This window comes from Hydractinia symbiolongicarpus, chromosome 4 (assembly GCF_029227915.1).
Source record: "Hydractinia symbiolongicarpus strain clone_291-10 chromosome 4, HSymV2.1, whole genome shotgun sequence".
Classification (NCBI taxonomy): Eukaryota; Metazoa; Cnidaria; class Hydrozoa; order Anthoathecata; family Hydractiniidae; genus Hydractinia; species Hydractinia symbiolongicarpus.
Window position 1 is genome coordinate 7858306 of NC_079878.1, and position 23748 is coordinate 7882053.

At 31.1% G+C, this 23748-nt stretch overlaps 2 long non-coding RNA genes across 2 annotated transcripts; one reads left to right on the forward strand and one right to left on the reverse strand.

Moving 5' to 3' along the window:
- Positions 1-1768: 1768 nt before the first annotated feature.
- On the reverse strand, positions 1769-21824 carry LOC130641054 (uncharacterized). Its single transcript, XR_008982422.1, has 5 exons — positions 21722-21824; positions 20103-21329; positions 3924-4004; positions 3690-3813; positions 1769-3552 (listed from the first exon to the last, which is right to left on the reverse strand). It is a non-coding gene; the product is annotated as an uncharacterized LOC130641054 (long non-coding RNA).
- Positions 21302-23101, forward strand: LOC130641055 (uncharacterized). The gene is made up of 2 exons (XR_008982423.1): positions 21302-21727; positions 21868-23101. It is a non-coding gene; the product is annotated as an uncharacterized LOC130641055 (long non-coding RNA).
- The last annotated feature ends 647 nt before the right edge of the window (positions 23102-23748 follow it).

Here is a 23748-nt window from a genome sequence, read left to right on the forward strand (position 1 = left end):
CGCCTTAATTTTAAAAGGATTCATCTTTTGCAAAATTATTTCCCTTAATTTCCCAATTATTTTGAATCGTGAAGGTTTATTAATGAAATCCCAATTAACGCAAAAGCACTAGGGCACGTAAGTACATAAGGTACGTTGAGAAAATAAGGCGCGTAGACACATAAAGCACGTAACCACGAGGGCACGTAAGGCACGTAATTTAGCAGACCCTGTACATGGCTAGAGAACGAGATGATATACAATCGCAATCGATATTAATACTTTTTTTCCGGTCCTTTTAGTCATTGCAATCTCTTGTAGGCAAAATTATGTTCTACATCTGGAACTCCGTTATCTCAAATTTTCGCTTTGTGGAACTATTTTTCCGGTCCTTTCAGCTCACAGGACGTATATTTATAACAGTATTTTTTACTGATATACTCATCCTGTATATAAATTCAGAAATAAAAATAATAATAATAATAATAATAATTTTATCACGAACTGGATATAGCCTAGAGAAAGCAGAGTAATATTTTAAGTTTTTTTTGGAAAGAAGTAAGTTTAGTAACAAGCACATACTACTATCAATATATATATATATTTTTCTTTTTTCTGTTCCTCGTTTTTGGCTTAACGAGTATTTTATCTCGAACTTCTGAAGGTCTTCGACGTTCAATAATTCGACTATCCTTTATCTCGAACTTTCGACGTCCTAAACTTTTTTATCAGTTCCCTGGGAGTTTGGGTCGACCGTATTTATTTTAACACGTGGTATTAAGAAGAAAAAAAGTACAAAAGGAGATCGACAAACCTGACACCACTACTTTCAAACCAAAATGGCCTTCGTTACATGTTTTCGTTTTTGTTTTGTTTTTTATTCTACCTTAATTCTGTAAACAAAATCCGCAAAAATCGCGTTCTGCGGAAATTTTCCGAAATAAAGCTTCGACGCATCTTTTTTGAACAAAATACGACTATTATTAAATAGACTAGTCGTTAGCCCGTGGAAAAGTCCACATGTCCGTCCGTCCTTTAAATTTACCAGTCCCGACACATTGGATAAAGCTTATCGCATTTGATATTCGTGTTTCCGTAGCACGATTTTCTAACTCAGCGGCGCGTTTGAGCAGAGACAGACAAAATACGGCTAGACTAGTCAGTCCTCAAAACATATCGCATTTGGTGTTTCTTAGCACAATGTTTTCGTGTGGACAGACAGAACGTTATTAAGATAGGGAGCATAGACTTACAGCCTTTGATCTGAAAAGTAATAGTCACCATGAATTAAATTGTAGTCTGTAATAAAAGGCATTAAACATATTCGTAACATGTCGGGATCACCATTTAACCTAAAAATATGCTGACAAGCTTAACTGATCTGAAAGTTTTTTAGAAATTATGCACTGGCATTAAACAAATAATTTTGTTACATTAATTGTATATATTCTGTTTGTACTCAAATTATTTATTTTTGATTTTTACGAATTAGACCCCCGGAATCTCAATCATTACGATATGATCACCACGCTTTAACTGATGGAATTTTTTGTCCGTATTTTATATACATGTTGACCGTTTCAGTTAAGTGCAAAGAAGTTATTTCATAGTAAAAGAAATTCCACATTGCTACATCTGGTGTGCGTCACCGAGTAACATAGTTTCATTTTTGTCAGGCTACCCAAAATTCTCTGTTTACACGTCCTTGCCACGCCAAAAAATTGCATTACATTGCGTTGTAAAAACATAAATAAAAGTGCATTTACTCCAGATGTAAAAATTAACCAAACCAAATGCACAACATTTATTAAGACAAGTGAGAGTATGACAACAATTTTCCGAAATTTTAAAGACGTACAAACTGTCTAACAAACTAAAGTTTCACACAAAAATCTTCAAATATAGCTACTGAAATTCACAAAACTAAAAACCATTAAAGAAATCAAAAATCTACTGATTCTTTTGGTTTCGCCATCATTATTTTTCACTCGCTAGAAGTCGTAGTTTTTACTTTACGTCACGTGGTTTATGCTTCCTTTTAAGAAAAATTTAGGTTAGACAGAGAAATCTGGGTTTTGGGTTGTAAAACGGTCACGACTCTGGTACAGACCTGTTGAACTGGTCTGTACCAGAGTCATGCTCGTATCACCGTCTGAATGTTAGAAAAAATACAGATGCCCTGCTTGATTTTTTCACAAACTCGTACCCAGACCGATAACATGTTCATCTTAGTAATAAAGTTGGATAGCGTAACATCTTTTCACGCTTTGATTCTATATCTCCGCAGAAGAGTCGTGCCCAGACCTTATGAATTCTATTTTATTCTATTTTAACTCCTTTGGTGCATTACTCTTATAACTCGACAAACTCGTACCCAGACCGACGACATTTTAATCCTAGTAATAAATTCGGATAGCCTGACATTTTTTCGCACATTGCTTATATATCTCAGTAAACTTGTACCCAGACTGACAGAATTCAATTTTAAGTAATAAATTCGGATAGCCTGACATCTTTTCGCATATTAATCTTACAACTCGACAAACTCGTACCCAGACCGATAACATTTTTAACTCACTAATAAATTCGGACAGCCCGCTACGTTTTTGCACATTGTTTTTATAACTCAGCAAACTCGTACCCTGATTGTTTTGCTAATATAATTGAAAACTAGTACCCAGGCTGACATTGTTTCAATCTCTGTAATAATACGCCAGCTCCGTGTGTCTGTCTGTCATTTTTGGAAAGTGGATTATTATATTCACTACTTTCTTTGATAAAGTCTATAAAACATCACCTATAAATTTGTTCTGTAAAGTACTAAACTTTGATGTTAACATAATGTTGACGTCAACGGAAAGTATATTAATTAATGAAGCCATTACATTGCACTTAAAACTTTGAGGCCAAATAACTTGGAAACGAGGTGGTGACGTCAATTTTTTACCGCGTGGGTAAGGACCACCTTGGAGCAATTTGAGTAAGTTTCCCAAGCCTGGGTCCCCCAATCCGTTTCGGAAGAGACGGGTCGATGACGTCATCAGAAAATATACAAATTTCTTAAAATAATTTTTTTGCATACTTGTTCGTTTTTGCTGACGTCAGCAAAATGTTTAAACCCTCATATCTCCTTAAATGATCCTATACATTATTTAAATCAGCTATTCAAGCTCTACACCATAAAGGCAACAAGTAAACAAATTTCCAAGAAAAAACATTTTGTCTCTTGACAGATCCTAGCTGACGTCATCAAAATTTAAATAACGGTTCATTTTTATTGTTATCCTGTCTAAGTGGATTTTTCCACAGGTTTTATCGACTAGTTTAAATACTAATTTTAGACCTTCTTGTTTTTTAATGATGTTGCAAGACCAAAATTTTGTATATAGTCTGTATACTGCTTTTAACAAACAATACAAAGTTCTATCGGGAGTGTGATATAACGAAAATGCATAATCATTCCGTTAAAGTGATAAAAGTTCAATAAACTATAAAAAATATTGTAAGAGTTTTTTCTTTCTTCTCTTCTTCTTTTGCAGATATGACTTTCTCGTAAAACAGCATTAAGTTTTTCTAAAATATAACATCATCTATCAAAATCTGGACAAAACTAAACACTATGCAGTGACGCACTTTGTATGTTTCATGGTGTCATATAAAAGAGTTTTGATAAATTAGCGTGTTGTAATATATTTATACGTTATACATACCTTGAACCCATAAATTAGATCCATTTCTTTAACTTTATAAATTACATTGGTATACTTGTGCTGTCATTAAAGAGCTTCAATTTACACTAACGTGCCGCCATTTACCTGGATGCATAAACATGTGCTAAAAAATCACATTGAAATGTGATTAAACATTGTTTTTAACTACTCCACAAAGCAGTTTGTGTACACTCTTACACAGGTGCAGTAGGTGAAAAAAAAGTTACTCCATACCTGAAATATCAATAATCCCCAGATTGCACATATTCTTGCCTTTTTCATTTCAGTGCTTCCCATCAGGTAATATTATGAACTCTAAAGTGAAATTGTTTAGAAATATGAGAGGTTTAAAAAATTTTTTAACCATGCTTTCACAGAAAATTGCCCACGATTAAGGACACTATCAATCCAATTTAACAATTTAATTTTTCTAATTGTCAGTTTTCTTAATCATTGCTTAGTATGATATATACAACTACCTTTTTGCTCATTAAAAGAAAACATGCATCCAGTTTTTAGATAAACAGTGTTGATGAGAAAATTTGAAAAAGTAGATTGATCGTGTAATACTCCCAAGTTTTGTGAAGAAACACTGCTACACATGTAATAATAGGAAAGATACGCATAAAGAATTTCAGAAATTACTTATATATACACACTTTGTTGTAATAAATCATTTTTTAAGAATTTGCAATAATTTTTTTACAATGCACTACAAGAATATGTTAAAAAAATAATTCGAATAAGAAAATTCTAGCAATTTAGATCATTATTTACTTTGATCTAAATTGCTAGAATTTTCTTATTTTACTGCTGCTGGCTTTTAAAAGGACAACCTGCAATTAAAAAATAACATGGTTAAACACATGAACGTAATACTTAACACAATTAGTCCAAAAGCCAAACAAGGAAAGTTAAACAGGTTCTTAGATATTTCTTTTGTCCTTTCACTTTTCCAAGTGAAAGGACAAAAAAATTTCAAGCGTAAACAATTACTAATAAAACCTTAACAACCAGTAGAAGAAATAGTACTAGCAAATCCTATACTATGCGTAATCAAAGCTTATCAAGGTCTATAATTACTGGACAAACTTTCCATAATTTATAAACAGACACAAAATGATAATATTTTAACAATATCTGCAAAGTTTCTGTTACTATTTTACTGTCACAGTATATATACAAATTGTTTTGACAAAGCAAAACATTTTATCACTTAAATTACAACTGAGTTAAAACTTTTATCCTAAAGTAAAAGAAGTTAAGAATGTAGTAAAAAATTGACAAGAAGAATGCTCAAAAAATTAAGAACATTTTGCCTATGCTCAGTTAAAATATATCTGGAACTTCATCGCAAACTGCGTTTTGACAAGCTTTCGAATGATCTCTTTTTCACGATTAAACGATATAGGTCATATATGTAATTGAGCATCTTCAGACTCATTTCCTAAACATGAATATATCTCAAGAATATAACTTCAGCAAACAGACAAAGAGTGAACTATTTTTCTTATGTGGTGCTTTAGGAGCATTGTAACAGAATTAGTGTAACAGAATTAGTTTAGAAATTTAGGAATATTTAAAGAGGCAGACAAGATGACTGGGCACGTGATAGTCAAAGCCCTGAATAACATATTATCGTAATTATATTTATTGTGAATCATATAGCTATAGTTTCAAAAGTATGAAATGATTTAAGATAATGCTTAGCTAGCTATCTAGATTCGTGGATGTGCAGGATAGAATTTTCTAATTTTTCCAGATCAGTCATGAAAAAGAACAGCTAGCTAAAGCTACAGAACACACCTTTCGACTTGCTAACCTTGTTTAATAAAGTTAAATTTCTCTAAAGCACAGGGCTGTGCTAGCTAGCTACAGACAAGATGGTCATTATTAGCTATATATTTATTTTTTAAACAATTGTCAAGTTACCACAACACCAGGCACCTATAAAGTTACACACTCAAACTAACCATAGCAATAAGTCTTGTATTTTTAACATGTGTATTTAGCTATATTTATTAGTACCATAACAACAACTCAATATGTATGTTTAGATAATCACGTAATTAGGACTAATACAGCTATTAGTTTAGAAAAACTTTAGTCTCCGTATAACCTATATGATTAGCTAGCTAATCATAAAGGTTATACATAGCTTAATAAACAAGCATCCTCTTACAGAGATGGTCCGCCAGACTGTCAACCATTATTAAACACAAGTGGAAATGTTAACGGCGGCCGACAAGGATGGCAGGCTATCCTATGACGATGGCAGGCTATCCTATGAAGATGGCAGGCTATCCTATGAAGATGGCAGGCTATCCTATGAGATGGCAGGCTATCCTATGAAGATGGCAGGCTATCCGAAAAAGATGTCAGGCTATCCTAAATCAAATTAGGAACATCCTTATTATTATTATTATTATTATTATTATTATTATTATTATTATTATTATTATTATTATTATTATTATTATTATTATTATTATTATTATTATTATTATTATTATTATTATTATTATTATTATTATTATTATTATTATTATTATTATTATTATTATTATTATTATTATTATTATTATTATTATTATTATTATTATTATTATTATTATTATTATTATTATTATTATTATTATTATTATTATTATTATTATTATTATTATTATTATTATTATTATTATTATTATTATTATTATTATTATTATTATTATTATTATTATTATTATTATTATTATTATTATTATTATTATTATTATTATTTAGCTATATTGTAAACTTAATGTTGCCGTAATAAGCGATATTTAAATTTAAAAACACACGACATACATATTTTTTGGTTTGCAACGTCTGCTTTAAGGTTTAGGATTTTCTACATTTAAAATCCTGTGATGTCTATGTATATTTGTGATAGTAGAAATCATTAAGCCTCTTCTTTGTTATTCTTATCCTTCTATTATTATTACTATTACTAGCCCGTTTATAAGTTCACGGGTTCGCTCGACTTTCATCTATCGCATTTCGTGTGTCCGTAGCCAACTTCTTTCCGGCGGATAGAAAGGAAAAATATGGCTTTTATTATAGAGACTAGTAGTTAGCTCGCAAAACAATCCACTGGTGCTTACAGATATTTACCACTCTTACTTTTTCCGGATAGTGCTATTTCGTGAATCCATAAATTAGCAATGCAGTTACTATTTTGAACACACAGACGGCTATTGTTTTTAAGACTTGCCAGTGGCCCTTGTCTGGCCGTCCTTTGTATATCGCATTTCCGCAACACGACTTTTTCTCTCACGCACAAACAGACGGGGCTGGATGTAGTCCGTATATTCCCAAGACATGGATCTTTATTGGACCATAAGAGAAAATATTATAATATAAAATACTAAAAAGTATGAAGGTAAGAGGTAAAAATATAAAAAAACTACTCATTTGTCTTTGTTTATATTTTAATTGCATTTACATTGTCTTATTGTAATTTAACTTATTAAAAAAACGCGTAAGAAAAATTAAGGGTGTGGCCAAATGCCTCGTTTTTTTTAATTTGCAGTATTTTCCTTCCGAATAAATGTAATTGTTTTAAATATAGACATGTAATAAATTCAACTCGTATTTTCAAAAAAAAAACTTCACAAGAACCTTTTTTACCAAGGTTGAGAGAACAATAATAAATTCACAAAACATATTAAGGCTAATTTTTAACAAGGAAAAAAGTAATTTAGCTGTAATCATTCCAAATGATGTTCTAATGGACACAAAAACAACACATTCTCACAAATTGTGGTAGGCTTTCAATTCTTTTATGTAATTTATACTTAGCGAATAATTCATTATAAATGATTGTTTCAATAATGAACAATTTGCGTTCTAATTAGCTTCGACCAACTATTTCGTAACAATAATTGCGGAAAAATATTTGGAATTATACAAAAGCTAACAACCTGACCGGATTCTTTGAGGGGATTACATAAACCATAACCTTATGTCATCTAAATTTAAACTATGTATATCTTTTTGACTAATCGATCTAGTTGGATAGTTCTTTTTTCATTAACTACGGTGCTTTGTCATTTTTCACTTTCAATTAACAATTCACTCGATATATATTAAAACTACTTTTTAATATGTTTTATACTACGAATTTCTAAATATTCACCATACTTCGATGTCTCCTATTTTATTCAGTCTTCTTAATCTAGCCTGTCCTTGTAAACTTATTTATTTGTCTGTCTTTAAGGTTTTGTTTATTTGCATATGTATGTATATATATATTATTTTTTATTTTAAAATATCTGCATTTATATATGATACCTTTTTCTTTGTATATTTATGTTTTGGGAGAAAAATTTTGTAAAATTTGAACCTAATAAAAGTTAATAATAATAATAATCCTTGAGAGTAAAAATGAGAGCCTAAGGTCATTGTAAACCATACACAATATTCCCAAACGTTTCTTTAAAAATAATTCAAGACATTTTGTTAACTGGATCTTTCCCCTCTAATTCTCATTCTTTTAGAAATTCCCAGACATCTAGGTTGGTTACGGAGATATAAAAATAAATGACTTTACCAGGTGTACAAAGTGATTTTTAATTAAGTCCTTAACTTTGCCTTCCACATGTTTTTAAACAAACAATGACAGAAGGTCTATAATTGGTGTGCAAAAGCAATTTTTAATTGTCTTACTTATTAAAAGATGTTGTGGTGGACAGAAAAAGCAGGGCGTGGTTACTTTCTATGTATTTTCACAATGCACAAATTAAAACAATTAAAGACGAAAGTTCTCTATTTTGATGCCGTAAAGGATTCGGACGCTTTCGGGGAACTTATTGGGCGAGAAGCGCTTCTTTAATGGTGTAAGGCACGTGTTTGTGAGAATGTCACATTTGTGACAATAATTACAATTTTTTATTTAACCTGGGACCAACCTCTTTCGTAGGACTTTTTTTTTTGTTTTTACTCGGATTCGGGCAGGCGAGAAGAAATAGAGGAGTAGAAAACTCTTGACAAATTTGGAATCACTGAATTTTGATAGATCATTAATTGTGAATTAAGATAAATTTGTATTATTTATTGCTGGTGTAAGGAAATTTAGCAAACAAGGATTGTGCACATGAGAATGACTCATTGGTCTGAAGTAAAAACATTTGAGAAAGCACCAATATTTCTTATGTCAGTAACTTATTTATCGCCAGCATTATTTTTTAATGCCACGTCATATCGCTGCTAATTTTTAACGACACGACTTGTGTAAGTCGCTCAGGATTACACAACTTGCTCTTATATTGTCGCCCTTTTATCGCTTTAAACTTTACGTCTTTTTTTTTCAACTTTTAAAGAAAAAGAAAAATTCTTTCAGAAGATTTGTTGCGAATGGAAAAATAAAAAAATGGTTTACACACGTTCTCGTTTTTATACATAAGCAACTGAAAAGAAATTTTATCAAACTTTATTATTATTTATTAAAGCGCGTGGCGTAGTGGCTATGGAGGTTTTTTTGTAATCTCAAGATCTGTGGTTCGATCCACAGCGTGAGAATATTTAGTGAGTGCCCTTACTAGAGATGCAGCTCAACTATTGCCATGTGTGTACATAATGAATACGTTTTTAAACACAGGACCTTCATTGTAAACAGTGTTTTCAACACTAAAGTGGCTGTATCCTGTATAAATATGCAGAATAAATATCGATCGCTTGTTGTCGAACACGCCTTTTTAATAAAGTAAACAGAAAAGTTATTTTATCATTGCAACGTTCCAAAAAATACTATTCTAAATTTTGTCTTGTTTAATAATTTAACAAGTTCCCACCCCCTTTACCCCCTTCCCCCTTAACCTAGACTAAGCTCTCAATTCGCCTAAATCCCCAAACAATCTGCATGATCTGCGTACAATAATTATTTTTGGAAAAAACACATTTAGGTGTGACACTCGTCCTAGCTACTAACTGAAACCCATTCACAACCATGTCATCCAGCAATATATTGCTAGAAGACATGGATAACATTGACATTGGTTGACTTTTTCTTCGCTAAACAAAATGAATGCGTTGTTTTGTGATATGTTATAAATTTGGAATTTAGTAAGCCCCTTCTAATAATAAATTCCTACCAATAAGCCTCCCCCTTTGAAAAATTAGCTGTAGGGTAGGGGTTAATTATAATTGTTTGCTGTATACAGAAGTGCTTTGAAAGTGAAAAAATCTCCCTCCATTTTCCCAGTATTAATTAAAATGATAACCTCTTTTTCACTTTTAGTCATGTAAATAATTTCTGACCTCAGTAAGTTAAGTAAAATGAACTATCCCTTGTCTTATGTCTTAGAACAGATGTCAAAAATATTCTTGACAGAAACTGTCAATAAGCAATGATACGTCAGAGATAATATTGAATAACAACTCATAAAAGTAGTTAATACAAGGAGTGTTTGTCAGCTGAGAGTAAATAGTAAAAATAAAGTCACCTATCTATCTTATTACCACACCAGAGCACATTACTATCTCCTACCACCAATTAACAGGAGTTTTGAATATAGATTGAATTATCTTGCCAATTGGCTTCAATTTTAACGATATTTTTATTATCCACAATTTAATAGAATATAACAAGCAAAACTTGGAACATGTTACATGGTTTATCGAGCAAAAGCTTACTAATATATCGAACTGAACGTATTTTAAAAGAAATGAAAAATTGCAAGTTGTTAGTAAATGGAGTTGTTATTAACCCACTAAAAGGCAGCGATATACATATCTTATTTGGGACATGACAAAAATTATCGCACGGTGGATGACTTTAGGGATGTGTGTAGAAGGAGGATGAGCAATAAAAGTAAAGACCATACGTAACTTGCAGTTCGGGTACTTTCTTTACATAGTTTCTATGTTCCAATCAAATTGACAACAACATAATTTGATGATATTGTGAAGAAAACAAGGTGAAGCACATGCAGAGAATGAGATAGTTAGGAAAATAAGGAGAAAGAGGTTTCCAAAATGGTAAAATCATTTGTCTTTAAAACCTTATGCTTGCCGGTATTTAATAGGGGTCCGAAAAAATTCCTTGCCCTATAACCTTTGTGTTTTGTTGTAAACCAGAAAACTTAGTACGAATTATGTCTGTCACATGAAAGATAAAAATCATGCGTCAAATTATGTTTGTCAGCAATAAATTTTTGCTGATTAAGAATGATTATTTTGAAACTTTGAGTGGCATTCTAACCATTTAGACGTAACACAATAACTTATCGAAGCGCCAATTGAACAAAAAGTCCGAAAAAATTTGTTACGCCTTTTTGATGAAATGTGGCGTTACTTGTGCATTTTTGATTGGAAAAATAACTTTTTAACTCCTTTGATAGATCTCAAGATAAATCACATCACAGGTTGCCGAACTTAGAAAAACTTTAAAAATAGGGGAAACAATCGAAAAATTTTAAGGGCGCAAATAGGTGTAACTTGAAAGCATTAAACCCCTAGGGCGTAAAGATATGTTTGTCGGAAGGGGCGTAAAGTCTTTTGTATTATATAAACCCGAAATAAGGAACGTTAATGAGAAAAATCACTTATACACCAAGAAAATTCGAAAAATGTGAAATAGATATTGTTTGAATTTTTTCTAAAACACTTTGTTTTGTTTTTTATTCGAAAATGATAAAAAACTTATTTACATAAAGTTTCAGGGTCAAAAGTATGCCAGGTAGAGCATTTTTTGGGACAATAAAAAAGACTACGCAAAAATTATGTTTTCATGTGACAGTTACCACCTCACCCGGAAAAAAGTTGCCGTAGAAAAAAATGCAGATATTTTGTATGTCCAATCAAACATGGTAGGCGAATCACATCTGATTGTGAATAGATACCAGATACTACTTATAGAATCGACATGATGTGAAGCAAAATGTAAAGGAAGGCTGTCTACAATAAACCAGGAGATAGTCATTTGAATATGAAAAAGAAGAAAAACAAAGGTTAGTCTAAGTTCTCCTATCAATGAAAATATCAAGAACAAATTTTTATTTGAATTTTCAAAAGTAAGAATATGAATATCCATTGTTGTTAAAAGTCGTAAGAATGATTAAGGCCGCATTTGAAAATGTTTCGAATATTCACAAAACTTATTACGCCAAAGCCGTCAGTTCTCTCGTAAATATTTTTTTACAATACACCTTTCCCGAATTTATTTTTTTTGATTTGCCGCATCTCTTTACAACTTTTTTAAGGAAAATGAATGTAATTTTCGAAATCCTCACATGAAAATTGATAAATCGTGATATTTTCATATTCATGCATCAAACAATCAACCTGCTACAACAGTATTTTTTAATTTTGTTCTAATTACCTTTGCTCGAATATATGAGGCTTATAGTACAAGTCGAAAATGAAGAAGGCTTTCACCGTAACAATGATGCCACCAAAACAGCACTTTCCAATGTCGGATTAAGATGAAAATTTATACATTAATCAATTTACTGATGCTGAAAATGATGTTAAGGTCAAAACAACAAAATTCCAAAATTTTAAAAAACATGTAATTCGGGAAACGCTTAATACTTTGAAACTAAGACTAAAAAGACATTTAGGGAATTTAGGTCACATGTCCTAATTTTTAACCGAATTGGGGGAGGTAATTTCTTGAATTCTTACGTCATGTAACACTGTATTTGTTTGTTTTAGAAGTACATATCTTAATAAATAAACTAATAAATCAATCCTCTTTGAGAAAAGTCCCTACGTTGAGATGTCGTAACTAAATTAATTTTGTATGACTCTTCTCACGAAAGTTTATGTTTTAAAATTCCGAATAAAAAATCCGCAAAAGTTTTTCTTCGCCAAATTAAATATAATTCGCAAATTTTTCTGCTGTTATTTTTCGCAACAGAATGTGAGGCCAACAACTTTTTTTCGATGCTACAATTTTCTACTTCATTATTTGTATTTATATTTTATATACTTTATATATTTATATATTTAAGGTTGTTCTTGCTCTAATAAATTATGCAGTGACCAGAAGGAGACAGGATACTGAGCCCTACCACACCTGTTTGTGAATAGGTTATAAACTTATTTAGGCTCAAAACTGAATTTTGCTACACAATAAAATTGAGATTTGTTATAGCGAAAGTTGTTGATTGCTTTAGTACGAAATGTTAGAACGACTGAAAAATCAGTTTGTTTATAAGCAACGTTACAAAAAAAAATGGGAGATCTTGCATTTCATTTTGCTACTAGTAGTCATTTAGTAAAAGTATAATGCACCATTCAAACGTGCAGAAATATGATAACTGTCACGATATTAAAATGTGACAATGTAATATTTATATTAATCTTTTTTCATGCAAAATATTTGACACGTTATCACTTATGTCCAAAGTTTCTCGTTACATTTCTTTGGAATAAAAGAACAAACAATATCGCCCCTAAATTTAAAATTTTTTTAACACACTTCAACAGATTCTTGACAGTAAAAATAGCTATCTAGACTGTAGTTTTCTCCTCACAGCTAATATTAAAATAAATCAAACTTTTGTTGTATTTTGAAATTCTTGAGCTTGCAAAACATTTAAAGCTGCGACATCAAAATTCAAAATAAAAACATAAAATTAAAATTAATAGTAAAGTTGTGATATGACTTCGAGTTATCATTCAAAAATTGACAACAATCGATAACTGTTGTTGCCTCTTTCAGTAATCTTTCATCTTGGAGATATATATTAGTTAATCAATTAAATATATATTTTTAAATACTTTAGCAAGCGTTAGCAATTTTTTATCTTAAATTTCCATTTTCTACTAAAAAATTATTGCTGATAATATCAAATTTTTTTTAGAAAGATATGTTGTTTGCACCTATTTCCAACGCTAATCTTTCTTTGGGTGACTGTATTTCAAAACCGTTAGTTTCAGCCGCCATAACTGCATTCATTTGTTTTATTTTGACTTCTTAATCTCTTATCTTTTTTTTACTCTCTAACTGAGTATTCATCACATCTGAGCAAGTTTCGAATTTTTAGTTAGATATAATACTACAAAGTTGGATGTAATACCAGAACTTTTACGTTTTGTCGCCAAATCCATGTCAGGCTTCTTTAAGAAAATAATTTTAGTTTGTCCTTGTTTGAATCATTTTTAATAAAGTCATTTCATAGAGAAGGTTTTTGGTAACCCTTTTGCACGTTTGCTTGAAAGGAAGAATACAAAAGGATAAAAACAGTAATTGAAGCTAAAAAAAATGTCTGCCTCGATTTAAATAACACCGAAAATGTACAGTGAGAAAGTCATTAAAGAACTGATCTGGTCAATCGAGTCCAACAAAAACAAGCTAACAATTTCTACGTAAAAATGCTGGCATCTTCGAGGTATAAACTTTAAAATATTATTATTTATTGCTCATTATATTCGAGTTGATACTTCGATTCCTTTGCGTTGAAGGAAATTTATTTTAAGAGAAAATAAAATTTTATTGTAATTATTACATGAAATTTGTCAGATTTGAAAACGGTTTTGGCAAGTTTTTTTTCAAACTTGTGTCGTTTAAGGTTGTTCCATCTTTCTTTCTATTAGTACTTGCCTCTTATTTTTTTGAATTCTTCTCACAAAATAAAAAACAATGATAAGTCCCGATAAACCATGAGGAAATTCATTTACAGAGGCGTTGTATGTTGTTAGTCCAAAACACAATGTAATATTCATTGTGCTTTACTAACAAAAAAAAGGATAAGTAGAACGACCTAAAAAAATGTTTCTCAGTTTCTGTCGCATATTTAAATTTCATTCAGACTGTTAATGGTATTTTAACGAAAGGTCTAACTTACTGAGGTGACAAATTACATCATTAGGAAGCCAAGTATCTTGCAAAGACCTCTTTATTCTTCGCTAAATTGTATATAAGAAATAATTTCATTTTTTGTGGTTACTTGGACAGTAAGACAATTAAACTCTTGTTCATTAGTTACCATTTTACGTCCTACGTTTATGTCGTTTTTTAGAATGTAATCGAATTGCTCTAATTGAAATAAATATTCTTTAATTGCTGTTTTGTTGAACTTCTTTAATTAGAAAATACCTATTTGCCTAAATATCTCAAAGTATGTGCAATTAGTAATAATCGGGGAAAATATGGGACAAATGATCTACCTTGAATAAAATTTTTGAACAAAATTTAAGATGAATCATTCTTCGCCTTAAAGATCAGTGTAACTATTAAAAAAAAATTCTCTGTAAATTTTTAATTTCTAGCATTGCATAAGGAAGTTCTAAAGATATCATTTGTCACCATTTGTGGTCCACTCGCAAGAATGTTCAGAATTACAAATTAAAAACAAAAAATTGAGAAACTGTCGACGTGATTCACTATCAGTAACCCACTGTTAGGTCAAAGACAGGAGACAATTCGAATACAGTGATAGGAAAAGATTAATATGGTTTTGTTATGAATGTAGATGCTTTAACATTTTTATCAAGATACACTCTAATTTTAAGCTAACAATGTAGCTATCCAAAGGAGAAAATTGTGTTAAATATGTTTATTATTTTGATGAAGAAATTTCACACCCTCAACTTGCCCAGGACATGAAAATTACACCATCTCGTCAGCCTGTGACTTAACCTAATTGCCTAATACAGACGACTATGCCTCTTTGATAAAGATGTGAAAAAAATTGTGTTAGGAGAATTTAATAGTAATCAGTATCTATGTAATCTAAAACAAGTATAGTGTATAGTATAATTCAGTTTAAAGATATAAATGGAAGACTGTAATTATTTCTCTGTGATACCGCCTGTCAACAAAACAGCTAACTCCAAAAAAATCTGAAACATTTTGGGAAAAATGACGTGGCGGAAGGTTATTCAAAAAAAAAGCAGTAGGGTGGGGTGTAATGCCCCCATTGGTAATCCGTTAATCTCTCACAACAGGCTATATTAGATAGACAGAGGAGTTTGATGACGTTACCTTGATTTAGGTTTCTTGAAAATGTTACTTCTCTTTTTTGCTTGGCTTTTCACTAATTTTAGGCATGTTTTAAAAGTATTTCTGTCAGCAGGGGGAGGACGGTAAAAGGGTTTTTAAATCTAGAAAAATTAATTTAGAAATATAAAAAGTAAAATATTTTCATGTGCTTCATGTCATATTAAATAGGGTCTGACCATGAGTTGTTTTTTAAACTTTCAACGGCATATGCGAAACACTGTACCTTTGTGGCCAATCAATTTTTTTATAATTTAAAGGATTATTTTTTGGCATAGATGTAACCTTCTTACTTATAATTTGCAGCTATGAATTCTAATTTTAAACAGACCTGTTCGTACTTGCAAATCCCACTTACTTTGTAAAAAAAATTCTATTTAGATTTTATGAATTTTTTCACATTAAACAACTGCGTAATTCATCGCACTGTCATTATTGTATGATTTAGAGTTTGCTTTCATATCTTTGTCGGTCCTGCTGATTGGACACTTTGTCAATACAATAATTATTGATATAGAGGAAAAAATATTTGAAATGCTTTTTTTCAAGTTCGCTTGCCCGAGCAGATTTTTCCAGGGGACTTATAGCAGAAGGTTTTATAAGGTTTCTTGTAAGACAAAATAAAGTACGTGTATTAGGAAATGGTGTTGTCATAGCTGGTTGGGAGGTGGTTGGTAGGTAGTTGCCAGTTGGTTGTTAGATGGTAGCTAGGTGATTGCTAAGTGATTGGTAGGTGGTTGGGTTGGTAGGTGGTAGCTAGGTAGGTGGTTGCAAAGTGATTGGTAGGTGGTTGGGTTTGTAGGTGGTTGCTAGATTGTTGCTAAGTGGTTTCTAGGTGGTTACTAAGTGGTTGCTAGGTGGTTGGTGATCCAACTTACTAAAAAAACCAAACTATTTTCTATGTTGTTTATTCTGACAGTTTTAAGATCAAAAAATCTTGCCTTAATTTAAGCGAAAAGTATATCTCCTACATATTTTCAGATGCCGTGCCTTTCCACCATGATCAGAATGTTAACTGTACTTAAACGCGATAATTAGTGGTGGAATAAGAATAGCACCGGATATCCCCACGCGGAAATATAAATTCCATTTGTAGTTTACGCAACATCCACTATTTCTCACATTGTTTCCAATTATTTCCCATTTGGCATTTTTGTAAGCTAATGAGAAAGAAGGCATCTTGCCCACACAATCGACTTTCCAATCATGAATTTACATACCTGTATTGTTGCACGCTTATTATTGCATCGTTTTTTTACAGCTTAGTACAAAATTATAACCATTTTTTATTTATTCCCTCATTGTCCCAAAAGCCTTCCAACTTTGTCGGTTTAACTTACAAATTTAATTGGGATTCATACTGTATAAATAATTGTTTTCATCGATATTTCCGCATTGCATTGAATTTTTTTAAATTCATTGCTGCTTTTTCTCACAATTCTCATACATATCATTCAAAATCAGTCCGCTGTGAAAAAGGTATTTATAATAGAGGTACATGTATTGGACAGATACTAAAGAATCGTGTATTTGTGTGGCCCACTTTCAAGTAGGTGGTGTGTCTGTAAGTCTCACACCAATTATTTTCAATTCTAAACAGAGACTTGAATTTGCGCTGTGTGGTATTCTTCTTGTTCTTTTATACTCACATATTCATGGTTACATTGGTTCCTTTTTTCTTTTATTAACACTATTGTTATTATTGTTATTATTATTTTTTTTTGTTATTGTTTTCAAGAGTTTCCGCTGCATCTTGCTTCTCGGTTTAAATAAGTGGAGGCATCGGTTAAAACTCAAGTCGTTGTTAATTTAAATTGAAAACATTATTCTTGCTATTTTTTGTTATTATTTGTTTATGTTTACAGCCGCAAAAATGTTAATTTTAATTCCATATCTATGTTTCAACAAAATTTTTTAAAAAAACAAGTTTTATTTTGAGTAGTTCAGTAAAAAATGTTTTATAATTTCCATTGTCTTGATAGGACAAGAAATTAATTTTTTACTATGGAATTGCTGAGTCACTTTGAGCACTTCATGTAATGAATTGTTTTTGATAATAGAAATAAACTTTCCGTATATATTTCCTTTGGTATAACACAAGCACATTTCGGAAATTTTTGCAGGAAACTGACAAAAAACAATTCCGCATAACCATTCATTCATTTATTTATTCATTCATTTTTTAATTTGAGAGGGTCTTTTTTAGCCTGTAAATCATCAGAAAACTTGAACAGTTGTTATAACTGCGATTGGAAACCTTCACGTCGTCACCTTTAGGTTCTGAATTAGCAGAACTTTACACTAAAAATATTTTAGAAAGTTCACATCTCTTTTTAAGGCTCGCAAAGCATGGGATAATTCTAAAACTTTTATTTATCCATCCAAAATTGTGTTGTTTTGAATTTGTAGGAATTCCAGACAAACAGATAGTCGATGCCATACAAAATAAAACTTTATTTCGCAAAACCGTAAAAGACATTTCTCTACTCTACTGATTTTTTTTATCTCAACATTACAGAAAGTAATATTCATCCTTAATATTTTTTCAAATGACAGTGCTGTAGGTTCTATCATTTTAATTGGAATTGAAATTTGTTTACAAAAAGTTTGAATAAAATTCGTTGTTCCCACGCATCTATTATTTTAAATATACTCTTGTTGATGAAACAATAAATAGAATATTTTAATCCAAGGGTGGTCTCATCAGATTCCAATTATTTTAACACAAAACTCAAATTTTCTATCTTCCCGCACCACCCTGAAATAAGATCAAAATTTAATTCTGAAAAACTAAGAAACTTCCAAAAAACAATAGAAATGCACGTGTCACTCAAAAGGAGGATTGAAATAGGAAGAAGAGTTTGGCTCAAAAATGAAGTATACAATTTTAAAAAAAATAAAACCCAACACATTTTATTTTTTACGTTCAATTTTAGAAAAACACCTATAAGAGAATATGGGGGTAAGTTGAGTTATTTCAACTATGTAACAGTCTCCTTTAAAATTTTCAAAACTTTCAATTTTGTTAACTTCATTGAATCTTGTTACTACATTAGCTTATTGGAGCTTTTTGTTACAAGACTGAACATTCGGAGACACAAATAAAATTTGATCCACAAAATCCACATGTTTATCAATTTACTGAAGAATAGCAGTTCTTTCTAATTTTAAACTGATCTATTAAATCTTATAAATCCGATTTATTCTGTGAAGAGATAATATGTTTAGATTTGATTAGTTTTTTTGCATTAATAACTGCGTCAAGCGTTCTATAGCTATTGTTTTGTGCTGTTGAAGGGAGGTACTAATGTTTACCGTCACCTCTTTGTCGGTCCTGCCGACTGAATGTGTCATCACACAAGTCAACACCGCAACAATTTTCTTTATTTTTGCAATGTTAAATTGAGCAGAAAAATATGCACTTGTTGCATGCTTTCGTTTTCCCTTTCCACTTTGCTTGAGGTATTAATGACGTCAATATGAGAGCAAAAACAAATTGTTTTTCATTTAGAAATCTTAGAATGGAGATAATCTTTAATCCTAAGAAAGATATTTAAGCTACAAAAATAGCTGCTTCAACGTCGTCTATTTTTTCATTGTGAATTTCATTCATTCTGCGAAACATACAAAAATTGATTACACTCATTACCAGTAACGTTTAATACGCTGCAATGTTCTTACAATATCTTTCAGCCTTTCAAAATTCACTTTTGTTCTTGTCGTAGTGCTAAAAAGTGGGCGGGGTGGTAATGGAAGGGACTCGTGTTTAAACAGATCATTTAATATGTAACAAAAAGCTTTCCATATTAATTTGATAAAAAAAGACAAAATACTACCATGTCTTTCGCAATATTGCTTCTTCTTCTAGGTATGCCGTTTTTAGCACTTCTTCTAATGTTTGTTATTCAAAACAGGTATAAACAACAGTTTTTTTGTTTTTGTTACTATATTCTTCTATGAGCTGTCGCAAATTTTAGCACTTTCAAAAAACATCCACCTTGGTCTTACAGAAAGCATGAGAATGGGAGTGAAATTTTAGGCGGTTGTTCTAGGTTAGCGGCTGGTGTGGTTGCAAGCTTATCGCAGCTCAAATGGAAACTTTAAATGCACTACAACCCCCTTTGCAGAACCGCGAATTATAGTAATAATCAGGAACTGAAGAGGCTATCATATTCCTGAACGACATTTGTGTAAAATAGAATTAAAAAAAGCCAAAAATGTGTAAATAATAATAAAAATAAAGAATTAATAAAAAAAATATTATGTTATAATAACATATATAACCATTTCAATATTTGGTTATTCTCATATCTGCAATGGATGGCATTTTACCAATTAACACATCTGTTTCAAAACATTTGTAGGTTTCTGTGGCTGGTAATATGAAGCATAAGTGCTTAAAAAAATTTATACGTGTATTTTAAAAAAATAATTTAAAACATTACCTTTGCTGTTGTGGAATTATCCGAATTAACATCTTTCAATTTTCAGATTTAATTATTTAAGCAACAAAACCAAAATTTCTTCACATCTTCAAAAGTAATTTATCTTTAATGAAGAAAAAATATACAAGTCTCGTGCTTGAAAAAAAAAAAAAAAAGAAATATAATATTGTTTTATGTTTTTATATTGTGCTTTGAAACATTGAAACAAATTTCATATACCACACCATTCACACTATCGGCTCCAATTTAAACGCTCTGCTGTTACGGAATGACGCAAATACCGTATTTTAATACTTTTATTGTGAAACGTATATTTTTATTGTTTGTGTATTTGATAATTCTGTTCCTACTGGGTGAGGTGTCTGGATATGAAACATTAGAATGCTTTATATATAAAAGGCAGTAGGGTTAGCAAATAATACTTCGTTAAAAATTTTTGTTCAACGGAAATAAAAGTAACATTGGAAAATTAAGAAAGCGTTGGATCACGGTTTAACCACCATGGTTTAAACACCATGGCTATACCACCATGGTGCAAACCACCATGGTTTAACCTCCATCGTTCAACCACCACGATTTAACTAAAGTTAATCCAACAAAATGCTTTACTATTTATTATCTTAAAGCGAAATCTATGGCTTCATTGAAAGTAGCTAATAAATATCATGGTGGGGATAACCAAACGCTAATGCTGTTAACTATCGATGGTAAAACTGATAAATATTAACATAAAAATAGTATATTTATTATTTTTATATTTATATAAAATAAAAATAATAAATGTGTAACATAGTCAAAAATTTATCGCGCGTTTTAAAAAAGGATCCCTACTGCTTTTCCAAATGATGGCATCGGCCGGCATGCAAAATGTCATATGGCACTGCAAACTTGGGCTAACTCTATTTTTTTTTTATTCATATTGTGACTTGAGAAATATGAAAATGATATCACATAGTAGATGTTTTCTTGTCACTTAAAGCACCGCTCAAAATTCAATATATCTCTTTGAAATATTCGTATTAAAAGCAGGTGCTTCTTCCTCGGAGCAATTTTTAGTTTTTTGTTTGATTTTTCTGCAGTCATTCCACTTTGAGAAGGCGGGTACTTAACTGTTTTAAAAGTATGACATAACTTGACTTTTAGCTCATAACAGTTACTTTCGTTCTTCTAAGGTTTTACTTGTGAAGCAATAATCTTCAAGCCGAATTAGCCAAACTTCCTGAATAGCTAAAAATGCAGGTAGCTCCGTAAGACAAATCGCTAAAATATGTCATTCCTTCCATTCAACGTTTTAGAATGATGCCTTAAAAAAGATTCTTTTTGTACTCATATTTTTTTATTGCTGGGTTGGTTATTGTTGAACCTGATTAGCATTGATAATAATAATAGTTTATGTCAGCTTATCTACATCAATTCCTAACTGTCAATTTATAATTTTATCTGTTCACTACAATCTGTTTCAACTTAGGGTTCTCCGAAGAGAGTTTTATTCATTGTTGACTTGAAGACTATTGAGAGCATTCCCAGAAGCAGTGAAAGGTTTGCCTGCGGAGATTTTGAACAATAGATTAGAACTCATTAAAACAACCATAGAAATTATCAATGGTAATTTGTTTTACCTTTTGGTACGTCTTTTGCCTGCTCGGGTTCCTGTATTACTGTTTTAGTATTACGCAAGCAACAAAATGCATGTAAAGACTTATTAAGAACAAGTACTTCTTGTAAAATTCAATTAAGGTATCAATTTGTTTATCTTGTTATATAGATGAAAAGAAAATGATTCACGCAAGCTGGACGTTTGAAATAAAATAGCTGCAAAGAATGAATGCGTCAGCAGGTTGAACGAACGTCAATGAAGTGCGTCATGATGGTCAGATATCTGTTTCATGGCCAAACAAGCATAATTAGCTGTTTTTGTGAGACCAACAAAATCCAGCTGTTGTTTAGCAATACATAATAAATGGAATGCAGATAAGAATGTTACTTTATTCCTGTCTTACTGATGTACTTTCAATTCAAATATTGACGTCAATATAAAATGATGGCATGATCGTATTGTCGCCTTTTTATCTCGTTACAATAGTGACTAATCCGATTAATTATCTTAAAGTGTAAACAAATGGCCGACTAATTACATGTTCGTGGAGACAATGCATCTATATGGTGAACTTTTATCTCTACCAGAAAGATGTTATGAACACATGCAATTACATTAATCACCTATCGACTTATTATTATGTGCATGCTCCTAAAACGTGATTTTTATTGAAGTCACATGAGTCGCTCTCACATGACCTGTGACGTATTCATCGACTGCCGATAGGGAATAATTGCATTATGAATGAGAAATTGGTCTCATAGAACATTAGAGCCCGTGTAATGTTTTTTAACTAAGCTGCATAGTCCTCTGATGCAAAAGTTCTTTTCATACAAACTTCAAAACGACTTCATAAGTTTACAATCAATTTGAGAAGCTTTTATGGACTTTTAAAACTGATGAGAGCAAACTATCTCTTTCATTAGAACTGCCATGTTTGCAAACAAAAGTTAAAAAATTTGACTCTGAATTTTCAACGCTTAAGAGTGAAGTGATACATTTTCCTAACTGGAAAACGAATTTTAGTACTATATAATCCCATTTATCAATATATACAAAATGTTTAAGGGCGCGCGTGACTTTTACCAGAAAAAAATTAATTTTCATAATTTCTTTTTTTTGGAGAAGAGTCGTGGGTAGTTTTAAAAATGTGACTTGCCGCTAACAAGTCCTTATGGATTATAATTTCATTCGTGTCAAATGATAGTAAGGATTAGAATGAATGAAAAAACGATAAAGTGTCAAAAGATTTCAGATACTTTGTTGGTTTTTAGTTTCCTCTGTTTCTTTCCACGCACTTAAATTCATTCATTTTCAAACCACTTAGGGTGAAATCCTGTTTTGGATTTCCATGACTTAAAATTTCCATGCCTTGGATTTTCTGTTCACACACGCACACACAAATTTACTTCACTTAAGAAATAATCAATTGAGCATATAATTGTCCAATAGCCAATCTTGACTGTTTCACCAAACGCCGCAATAATCCAGCAAAAACAATTCTGTCCTATGAGAGTTCATAAATTTTTGAGAGTTAATTTCAAATTATTAATGGTTTTAACGCAAAAATTAATCCAATACCTAATAAAAAATGTTACCTAAATTGCAGGCGCAACCTTTTTGCCTATATAAGGCAAAACCTTAAAAAACTTAATTATGTGATAGGCTCTGTAACTCGAAACAATACAATTAAAATATCAAAAAATAATTGAATAGTTCTCCTGTGTGAATGAGCATCGACACAAATACCGCTGGTACATTAAACCTTCATTGAAACAGTAGCTGTTGATCTTTTGTTGAATGGTTTAAAATTTGTTTTTTCTTGATAGGAAGGAAATAAGAAATTGTCAGAAAAATATTATTCATTTTAAGCAGTGTATTTTTAAAATTGAAAAACGCTAATTACGTAATTAATTGCAATTTTCTCAGCTATTCCTTTTACTGGTATTGTTCCTTTCTCCTATTGCGTAATGTTTAATTTCAATCACCCATTTTGTGTTTCTTGTCTCAAAAAGAATAATGGCTGAATGGCTTACACATGAGGAAAAA